This window comes from Melanotaenia boesemani, chromosome 23 (genome assembly GCF_017639745.1).
Source record: "Melanotaenia boesemani isolate fMelBoe1 chromosome 23, fMelBoe1.pri, whole genome shotgun sequence".
Taxonomy (NCBI): domain Eukaryota; kingdom Metazoa; phylum Chordata; class Actinopteri; order Atheriniformes; family Melanotaeniidae; genus Melanotaenia; species Melanotaenia boesemani.
The window spans coordinates 10,826,342-10,838,382 of record NC_055704.1 but is presented as its reverse complement, the minus strand read 5'-3'; positions in this window follow the sequence as shown (position 1 = coordinate 10,838,382).

Below are 12,041 nucleotides of genomic sequence, written 5' to 3'. Positions count from 1 at the left end.
CAAAAATTGTTGGAGCTGCAGAGCTGTTTGTGTTTATATATAACATTTATATCCCAACATCTTTTGTTTAATCAAAAAAATGTTAAATTTGAAGAAAACCAAGTTTAAACTGATTTGGAAAAACACGTGTCACTGACAATGTCTGATTATTTAGGGAGTTCTGGTCAACACTGCACAAATCACAGAAGCTCCTGAACTTCTGTTTCTTTTGTCACCTGTCTAGATAGCATTATCGAAATTTGGAAAACTATATTTTTCACACAAGGAGTTTACAACCAAGAACTCAGAGGGACTATGGAGGACAACTAATCTCCATGCTTGCCATTTTTCTTGTTTGTTGCCTTAAAATCTGGAATTAAAATGGATTTTTGGGGTGTTTTTATTATTTAATTTCCACATCATGGCACCAAACTTGAATATTCAAAATATTTATTGCAAAACAAGCAGTTCACACACATACATAAGTCAGTAGTTTGTAGAGCAATTAGGCTCTACAAAAAAGAGGGCTCAACATATTGTGTTAATAGGTGTAATTCCCAGACTCTTCCTCCAATTTGGATGCAAATTACCTCAAATGAAATCTCAAAATAAACATGAGAATCTGCACTTGGCAAATATTAATTACAGTATAGCTAAAATAACATTTACATAACTATTCAAATATAAGACTATAAAGTGAAAAATCACTGTTAGTACAAACAATGGTATTAATTAAAAAAAATAAACAGCTTTTTTTCTGTTTTTTTTCCTACTTTGTGCGGGTGTGTCCAGCTTTTGAGGATCTGAAATGAATGAATGAATGAATGAAAAATACTTTATTAATCCCAAAGGGAAATTCAATATTGTAGTAGTAGTATTTTTTTTTTTTTTTTTTTTTTTTTTTTTTTAAAAATCACATTAATTAATTAAGGGCTTTGTTCTTCAGCCTGATAGCTGCTGGAAGGAAGGATCTTCTGTATCTCTCTGTCTTGCATCGGACTTGAACAAGCCTCCCACTGAACACACTCTGTTGTTTCGTCACGGCGTTGTGTAGAGGGTGTGAAGGATCTTCCATTATCTTCGTCAGCTTGTACAGAATTCTTTTTTTGATGATCAACTCCAGCGGCTCCAGAGTTACTCCAAGCACAGAACCGGCTTTCTTGATCAGTTTGTTAATTCTTTTCAAGTCTCTGGTTCTGATGCCGCTGCCCCAGCAGATTGCTGCAAAGCTGATTGCACTTTCAACAACAGACCTGTAGAACATTTGCAACATTTTGGTGCAGACGTTAAAAGATCTCAGCTTCCTTAAGAAGTAGAGTCTGCTCTGACCTTTCTTGTAAATGTACTCAGTGTTGCTTTTCCACTCAAGTCTGTTGTCCAGCTGAACTCCAAGGTACTTGTATTCCTCCACCACCTCCACCTCCTCTCCCATGATGGAAACACTTCTATGTGTGTTCTTGTTCCTCCTGAAGTCAACAATCATCTCCTTTGTTTTCTTGGTATTCAAGATGAGATGATTGTCACCGCACCATTTCACAAACTGACCGACCAGTTCTCTGTACTCTGCTTCTTGTCCATCACTGATACACCCAACAACTGCTGAGTCATCAGAGTATTTCTGCAGATGACAGAACTCAGAGTTGTACTGGAAGTCTGAGGTGTACAGCACCAAATGAGCACCATAACAGTGTCAGAGGTGCCAACACTGATCTGCTCACAGAGTTAGTACCGCAGCAAACTCTCCATATGAATATTAATGTACAGACACACAGATGTAAAGCCAGCATACACACAAGTCAAAACATTGCAAAAATAATTAACCTCTTCTTTTTTCTCGCTTTCTTTTTTTTTTTTTTTTTTTTTTTTTTTGGGTCTTTTGATCTTATCTCTTCTTTCCCTGTTTGATCTTATGATGTACTGCAGTGTTGCTATCACAGAAAAAAAGGCATCATAAGTGGTTTATGGCTTGATTGTCTCTCTTTGGCCGATACAGTCTGTATTTTAACAAAGTTAACTGATGCAGTATGATAGTTGCTGGTGGTTGGCAAATACAACATACCTGCTTATCTCATGTATAACTATTAAATGTATTTGAATTACTATTCATTACTTGATGTTCCTTATAATTAAATTAATCTACTATCTCTCCATGTATCTAATGATCTAGTGATGGATCCTATAGATTGAGATATATATATATATATATATATACACATATATCTGTATCTGTAAAACTCTCTGTGATAAAGGTGAGAAAACCATCTGTTTTCAAATTACCCCAAAGTCCTCAGGACTTTGATTAAGACAAGGTTAAGTGTCAGTTAAGTCATTATTACCTTGATTTAAAGCACATCTATCTTAATTTTATAATTAAGCATAAATCATAACTAATGCTAATCAGTGCAAGTAGTTCAAATACTTCAGTTTTTCCCCGATATGGCCTCAAAACAAGAATTTCAAACTCTGGTCCTACGGGGCCACTGTCCTACAGGTTTTGGATGTTTCTCTGCTTTAAAACACCTCAATCAAATTGTGCAGAACTTGACAAGTTGTTGATCCATTTTATTTGAATCAGGTGTGATGGAGCAGGGAAGAATCTACAACAGGACAATGTCCCTAGAGCAGCATAGTTTGAGATCCCTGCTTTAAAAAACGGTTATCTTAAAAGTTAAACAAAAGACCTATTACTGACTTGAGTGTGATGATGCATATATTTGATCTCTCATATTTCTAAAACTATTAATTGAGAGATTTTTTTTTTCTCCCTATGTCCTGCACCATTAGACGGAAGAGAATCTGGTCTATGTAATTCATGTCTGGGAGAGGCCTACACATGGACACACATACACTCTCTTCCTTAAACTTTAAAGCTGAGTATTGTTTTTATGAGTATTGACAGCAACATCAAAAGTAGTTAAACTACTGGAAAATTCAACCCCTGCTTTTCCAAAGTTTAGTCAAACTCAAAAGCTTCATTCAGCCAAAGACTGATTTGAAATTAGAGGGAGAACTGAATGTGGAAGTGTTGACGGTTGTCAGATGAACATATGGCTAGAGACTGAGTGGCTTACCAGTGGCCATATGCAATCATCTAATCATGTTTACGGCCATCAAAAAGCTGCTGATGATGATTGGCTCATCTGTAAAGCTTTGTGGCATACACCTGAGTGTGTGCCTTTGTCTCTCAGCAATCTGCTGAGATTACTCCCTTGAGTCCTGTCTAATGTTCAAAATCACTTCTGTCTTGTCTTTAACTCCACTTTTTTTGCAAAGCTGCGCAAATATTTTCAGAGCTAGCAAATGTATCACTGCATTTTAGTTTTATTACTTCTTTCACTAGTTTTCTTCTGGGTGAGAATGAGTGTTGTGGAAATCTGCTACATGCTGCTCAGAGACTCTGACATAATAGAGAGAGAGATGGAAAACAGATGACAAAATTATCACTAACATCATTTTGAAAGATTTAATGTAATCAGTAATTATCACCATGATGTTACAGGCACCACAAGGCTGGATTTACAGAGAAAACCTGTTTACTTGTGCAGCTTCTTACAAGTCAGTTACTGTAATGGCTTCACTCTGCATCTTGATTGGCCATGTGATTTATAAAATGATCCAAATAAGATGCCGCCTTTTGAAATCCAGTCAAACTGTACTTTCTTAGACAGTTAGTGTGCACTGCCCACTCAATAGCATGCACACATGGGGTGTGGACAGTTTATCATTTGTTAAGTTTTTTTTTTATGATTAAATATACTTTGTTGAAGGATCTTCACATTATGGTCTACACAGGTAAAAATATATTACTTTAAACCATGCTACAACTTGTATTTCTATATTCTGAGAGGAGTGACACAAAACAAGGTGCCGTGTTTTAATATACAAAGTTCACAATTGTCAGTAATCACCTAATAACAACATTTGTTTTCTCATGGTTAATTTTAAAGCATGAGAAACTAAATCATGCTGCAGGGGAATACTCTGAGTTGTAACCCTGCTCAAATTCCTGCTCAAATTTTTTGTACTTAGGCGCATTCATACCAAAATAGTAGGGGGAAATCTGTTCAATCAGGCAGGTAATGCTGAGAAATTTTGCACTTTCACTTTGGTTTGCTTTCACACTACACTTTAATAAAATGGACCAAATGCCTGGACAACTTCACGCAGTTACAGCAACTGCTCTCGAGGGGTGGTATTTTTAAATACAACCACTGATGAAAAAAAGGCAGGTCGGGGAAGAAAACCAGACTCATCGATTGGCCAGGACAAAAAAAATGGCTCGTTCATCACAAGTAAACAATGGAGCAACACCAAGTTTTGCACTCTTTGTGTTTCTGTTTTTACTTTGCTGTTGAAGCCGTAATAGTTTTCCTAAGAAGCTGTCCAGCAGGAGAAGCAGTGAGAAATCCAGCATGTTCCTTCATGACATGTTCTACGTCTCTTCCTCTCTTTGGTTCACTGGGTGGTCCATTTGCTTTCACATCTTAGGTAAAACATACCAGGGTTCACTCGCAAGTAAACTGAGACCGCAAGTTTTCAGTCAGTCCAAAGCTGACTTCTTTGTTCTGCATCAAAGTGCAAATGAGCATTCACACTTATAAAAAAAAAAAAAAAAAAAAAAGTACTATCCATGGAACCAAAGCAGGTTTCATTTAGTGCATGTGCCCTTTGTGTAAGGAGGCCTGCAGTTATACTGATCTAAAAATCCAGAAATGCAATGATCTCCAAATCTCATATTTTATTCCCAATTGAACATGAATAACATATCAGATGTTGAAGCTGAGACTTTTTACTATTTCATGGAGAATATTGGCTTATTTTGAATTTAACTGAATGTAACTGATACAAATCAAAAACAACTTTAGGATAATTTCACAATTAGGTTAGTTGGCAACAGTCAGTAACATAACAGGGTATAGACTGAGCGCCTCTACTGTAAAGATGGGTGGAGGTTAACCAGTCTGCCAATACTCCCATCCAGACATCACCTCTTTCAGGAAAGGCCTATTTCAGCATTGCAATGCTAAACCATATACTGCATCCATCACAAAAGCATGGCTTAACAAGATAAGAATCCAGGTGCTGAACTGGTCTGCCTGCACTCCAGACCGTTCACTAACAGGAAGCATTAGAAATATCACAAAACAGAAAATCTGACAATGAAGGCCCAGGATTAATGAGCTGCTAGAATCCTGTATCAGACCAGAATGGGATAGCTTTAACTTCCCCAGATGTTTAGACAGTTGTTAAAAGAAGAGGAGATTTTTCTTTCTTTGTGCTGAAAACTTGTATTTATTTGATTCCCCACCTCCCTTTTTTTAATCCTGTGGTTCCCTGTTTTATTCTGTTTGTGTTTACATGTGTGTTCGTGGGTGTGGCCTCTCCTTCTCACTCCTGAGAAACCTGCCATCATTAAGTCTAACCCAGCTTCCCTCCCAGTCTTCGCCAGATGGTTCCATCACCCACTATGGCAGCAAATGTTCTTCGGCTGTTATTTCAACGTCTGCGTCTTCTTCCTTGTGTTTGCTCTTTACTGACAGTACATCTCCTCGTGCCTCTGATTCAGCGGCATGCCAGCCTGCACGCTTAGCTCAACCCAACCATCTGCCTGCCTATTTATCCTCATCCCAGCAATACTCAACAGCTTACCCTCTCCACCAACTGCCCTCACCTCCAAGCCCGGGCCTACTTGTTCATTTTCAGCCACCATTTGGAGCTCGGTTCCTCAGCCAGCTCGGCCGCTGGATCAGTCTGTCTCTACCCTCCCAAAGCTTCCACACTCTGCTCTGCTTTGCCTGCCTTCAGTGTTCTACCAGCTCCTTGCTGTCCATCAGCCTTCATTAATAATTTTAACAGGAACTTTTTTGAACATCTTTTGTGTGGTGGGAAAGATAATGTTAGTTATGTACCAAATGTTGTACAAATACAAATATATTTGTACTTTTAGATGCATCACATCATCATATGGAGCCCACCTGTTCAGACTGGTAGAAAATATTTGATACACTGCCACTGTTAAAAAAAGAAGGAAAAAAATTTATATTCCATGCTAGAATGCGACTGCAGTATTATAAATATGAAGCAGTCCCAGATTTGGACTCTATAGGAATGTGATAACTAAACTGTGACCATTGTCACAAGCTGGTCTCATGAAAATGACTATACATGTCACATTACAGCACATCATTTCTTGTTTTGCTATTCATTTCACATCTTTGTGCAGGAATATCCTGTACTTTAACCCTAACCTAAAGATTCTGGATGCAAAAAGCTTAAAATGTGTATAATCTTGTGTTTGATCTTGTAAGTCTAAGTAATATGTTACTATGACATATTTAATTGCTGAACAATAATAACCTGTCTGATTCCCACTCTTTATTAAGTGGATTTTAGCAATGAGAAAGTCACTGGACTTAGAAAAACTGGAATTTATCATTTAAACCATGTAACAGGATTTCAATCAGCAAAGTGATGAATATTCACCCTTATCCCAAACTCTACACCTGCACTACATAATATTATTCCAGTCAATTAGGGCATCATGAAACAGCCCATCTAGTGACACCTGTAGGGAATACTAAATGAACCGTAGTACTTTTCCACAAACATATAAGGGACATCAGACTGATCAAAAAAAAAAAAAAATTGGTAGCCCCTGTTGACAGTGCAGAAGATAAGGAAAATGCTCACACATAATCTTATACTAAATAAAAGAATGTATAAAAACTTATAACAACAAAAGGTAGTTATTTTTCTTCTTTTGTAATGGACATAAAACAAAGAAGGTATGTGCAGGTAAAGTGTATATATATATATATATATATATATATATATATATATATATATATATATATATATATATATATATATATATATATATATATGTATATTTATATATATATATATATATATATATATATATATGTATATTTATATATATATATATGTATGTATATATATGTATATATATATATATATATATGTATGTATGTATGTATGTATGTATGTATGACAGAAAGGCGCTTTGCATCTCTCTCTTTATTTACCTTACACATGAAATGGCTTGGTAGGATTATTTTTTAAAAGAAGACAGAAGAACAACTAAAATAGCTGTATAATTACTGGCTGTTCAGTTTCTGGTACAAGAGAGGGCTCATAGGAGGTGAAGCCGCTCAGTGGCATCAAAGGCCTGCTGTGCTCAACACAACATGATAAAACTCATAAGTGTATGAGACCATGTAGATGTTTACAGGTCTGTTTTATAGATAATCTCTACTTCTTTTTCTCTCTTAGAGATGTTGGTAGTTTTGGTTGCCATGGACAACATCCCAGCACAACTCCAGATGTGAGAGAAGAAGCAGCCTCGGCTCTCCTCTCCCACAAATTGGCTATGATTAGCATCTGATTTCTATTCGAACATTTTAATTAATTGTGTTCCCCTTATGGTTTACATCCTAGTGCACCACTTAAAGGAGATTTACTCACTGTTTTTAAAGAGGATAATGCAGAGTAGAGGACTAGCCGGTGAGACGCAAAGTGGAGAAATACAGAATGCACCGAGTCACTGAGGCTGTTCTTTGTTGAAGAATCTCTGAGCTACAGGACTTACCCTGTTTAATTTTTCACACAGTTAACATTTGGTTGGACACCTTTTATAGAACATGGTTTACACCTGACATTTCAAAAAGTGAGTTCAAACAAGCACCTAGAGCTGCTGCAGACAGCCTTGTTTGTACCTTTGTTTCATTGTAAACTACTGATTTGTCTCATTTATAGCCTTTCTTCACAACTACAAGTCCCCCAAAATACTGAGACATCTTGAATAGAAGTGCCAGACTGCAGATATTTTACAATTTTGTGATTGGTTGGTTGTATTGAATAATTGATCACTGGTCTTCCTGTGTGTTTACTTTGCAATGTGTGTTTATTCTTTGTCCAGCAACTCGTTGATTGTCCCCATCACTTTTCTTTGCAGCTAACAGCTGAGATATATAATCTCAGTCGACAAAGCTGCTGCTAGTGTGCAACTTGAAACAGGTGTGTGGTTAATTTACCTACTCTATTTCTACCGCAGTAACAGTCCACATAGCTGTAGCCAACACGGAATCAAACAGAAAACCGAAACCGAAGGATAATCCGCCTTTTAGAATAAGTTTACCAACGAAAGAACATCATAAAAAGGGAATTTTAACAAAATGCTTACAAGATGTGACAAAAAAAAAAGCATGGGAGGAAATTGCAAACCAACTTAATGTGTCTCAAGTCTCATGTGTTCTGCTCTGACTCACCTGACTCAAATTAAATTAACTCAACAGCCAATAAAGTGTAAAACGACTCATTGATGTGAGTCAGGTGAGTTAGAGCAGAGAAATTGAAAACTTGCTGGCCCTTGTGGGACCGAGTTGAATAGCCTTGCTCTACAGGCAACTCCTAACTACTTAGGACACTTCTGGACGTCTCTATATTTGGAGGAGTAGGAATAATTCTTAGACTTGAGAAAGTTGATGAATAGCTGTTACTCTGAAGTTTGAGAGTGGGGCTAAATTCCACAGTTTCTCAGCACTTACGACTAAAATGGTAAAATTAAGACACTTGATAAGTATGGCCCCTGGTCTACACAATTAATTCAAATCTATTCAGTCATAATACATCATAGTGAAGTGTTTATTTGACCATGTATACAGACTAAAAAATGCATTTTTTAGATAGAGATCTGCAAAAAAAGGATTTTAATTTCAACATGGATTTCAAATAAAAATTGGAATAATAATTATGTTAATATAAACATTTCCTCTAACATAGAAAAATTCTATGAAGTTTCAATTAGTCAAAGTTTAGAGATTAATAGATAATAAATTAATAGATTTTCTTTTTCAAAGTGATTACAGCTGTAATCTCGATGTATGTCGTAATAATGGTTTATCAGTGTGTTTGTGATTCTGTTTGTTAATGGACATTTTTTTCTTCAAAGTTTCATTAACATGATAAAATTCTGCATGTTTAAATGTCATAGCTACTCAGTTAAGGTTCTACAAATAAACGTCTGTCTGCCATAAATGCAAGAAAAGGCTCGTCTTCCAGGGGACTTTGTGGACAAATTTTATGTCCCTTCCAACCTCAAAATCAAGCCTATGCCTTTGTGCATAACAATAATGGAATGAGTTAGTATTTCCAATCACAGAGTCGTATTAAATGCTTCTGCAGTCAAAGTAACTGGAACACTTTTGTAATTTTGTTTAAGATGTGTAAATATTTGTATACGTGTTACTGGTGAAGAATAAGATGGCATATATTGCACTTTTTTTTTTTTTTTTTGCAAGTTTCAGGTTTGCCTCAAAATAAAAATGAAAATAATTATCCCTGCAGCTGTAGTTCTGAATCAGTATAATAGTACAATATGTGAACATTATCTCTGCAAAGGCCAACTCTGAAGAAGTGGAGCAGAACAAATCTGGAGAGATTTTAGTACAGACAGTTAAGACAAGGTCTCCAAAATATCCATTTTGGGACAGTTTGGTGCCATCTGTTCTTAAAAAACCCCAGAATTTTGTTTTGAAATTGGAAAGGGCCCATAGCTGCTATTTAGACATCCAAGAACCCCTGTATTTTAACACTAATTCTAAATAACGTTAACAATGATCCTGCTGGAAACTGTAGTTAGTTCTATCTATTGACTGCCCCCCACAATAACACTTGTCTTATCTTGGACACCCCATTAATAATTTCCTGCTTATAGAACTGCTGCATGCATCCCATGCAGGCCCCCTGTGCAGGGTGCTCTCATGGTGATGTTAGTTCACCAGGCAAGCAGGACAAAGACTTGTTTGAAGATCAGGGACATAGTACAACTTTAGTCTGAATTACGAGGAAAATATTAATATATCTGAATTATACACCAACAGGAAAAGAGTCTCCTCTTAGAAATTTGTTTGCTGTCTCTCTGTAGCACTTTTTATGTTTGTTGGGTTTTTGTTTTTTTTTAATGATTTCTTGCACTTTATTTTCTTCTGCACCCAATGATGGAAAATCCAGAGTCCAATTAAAATTTCATGATTGATGCCTCAGCTGCTTTAGTCTAAGCGTACAACTCCTTTTAATTTTTTTCCTTTGTATGTTTTCTCCTTTATAAAACAACAGCTTGTTGACAGTTTTTTCACTTGGAAATAGTCTTTTCAGTTTTTTATTTGGACTTTGATTTGATTTGAATTTTATTTCCACTTCATTCATTTTTTTATTGTATTATTTGAGGGCAATTTCACGTGACACGTTTTTTCTGCATCAAATTATTGATTTGGGCTGTCACTTGTTTCTGTTCTTTATTCTTTGTTTAGGCCCAACTGTTTTTCCCTCAACGCTGCATTTGTTGGATCCCCAAAAGTAAACTTTTCCATATTCCTGGTAAATGTCAGAAAATCTTAAATTTCCCATGACGGGCATGTTGTGTTGTTTAAATGATGCAAACCTGAAGAAAAAAGAAGATCAATTTGAGGTTGCACGGCAACAAAAATCAAGGGAAATAAAGGCTGAAGGGAGAGAATATTTAGCTTAGTGCAGGATTTGTAGACATTTTAAATAAAGACTAGAGACATCTGCAACGTCAAGACATCCATGCTGGTGAGAAAGTTGTCATACTTGTGTTTGACTTTGTCTGTTCTCACACACTGACGGAGGTAAGTGTGTGTGAGAGAGAGAGTTTATGACAGTCCTCAGCGCTAAAACCAATTAAAGTCATTGAAAATGAAACTGTCACACACAATCCTCCAGAGCCGTGTCAAAACGAAAAGAAAAAAAAGTTGAGCGACATTTCTGGAGTAGATCTGACTGCAGGGCCCGAAGTTTTAAAAGTTAATCAGCTGTCTCTCATCCAAGGACAAAGTCTGACCACGGAGTTAGCATTAGTTATCTTGTTCTAGCTGATGGACTAGCTGTAGAGAATAGTGGAGCTATTGACCCATATCTGGATCTTTATTATATATTTTTTAAACCATTCTGTGATAAGGCATGTATCTCAGTCTGGATGTAATTGAAAATGTGCTTTCATCCAAGTAAGAGGTTTTGATATTATGTTTAAAAAAAAAATAGGCAATTGTGCAGAGCCAACCTGGGGCGGTCAGGTTGGCATTTAGTGTGATTTATTAAGGGGAGAATGTGGGGGAAAGAGGATGCAGGAAAGGTCTGTACTACTAAAACCTGAAATCTGAGTTGTCCCGAGTGGCTCAACTGCTGCACAAATATTGGAGCATTTGTTCACTCACACGTATATTCTGAAGCTCTTTATCCAAACAGGAAGGTTGACAGGAAAAGCTAGAATGCTATCATCTGCTTTTCCTCTTAGACAAGGGTGTCCAAAATTGGTCCTTGAGGACCACTGTCCTGCAGCACACCTGAATTAGATTGATGGGTCAATGTCTTTGGGTAGAACTTGTCAACAAGCTGTTGAGGTGAGTCAATTAATTTAAATCAGGTGTGTTGGATTAGGAAGACATCGGGGTGTTTATAATAAAGAAAGTAAACTGATAATAAACAGCAAATTGATCTTATAAAAATTACTGTGCATTTAAGTTATGTTAAGGATTATGATCACTTTTCTTTTAAAGATAAATCAATATACTGTCTCTTCCTGTTAGATTCTACCTGATCATACGGTATCATCTCTTCCTCACCAGATCAGAGGTAAACTGGTTTGAGGATCTTTTTGAATGGATCTCCTCAATATTGTGTCTTCAATTCCACCAAAAGCCTGTTAACAACACAATCATTTGAGCAGGTGAGCGTAACCAGGGCAACTTCTAAAACCTGCAGATCACCGGTCCTCACCAACCAGATCTGGACAATTCTGACTGAGAGGATTTACAGGATTTTGGGCACCTACAGAGGTCTGCAGAGTCTTCCTCAGCAGGAGTGGTCATTATGTTTCGGCCTCATTGATAATGTAGTGACCATTGATAACAAACAAACCGTAAATCTACATCAAAGCAGCAGAGAACTTACACGTTTGATCCAGCACCCCCTCACACTCTGGATGATGAAGGTTTAAATCAGACTGACTTTGTTCATGCTCA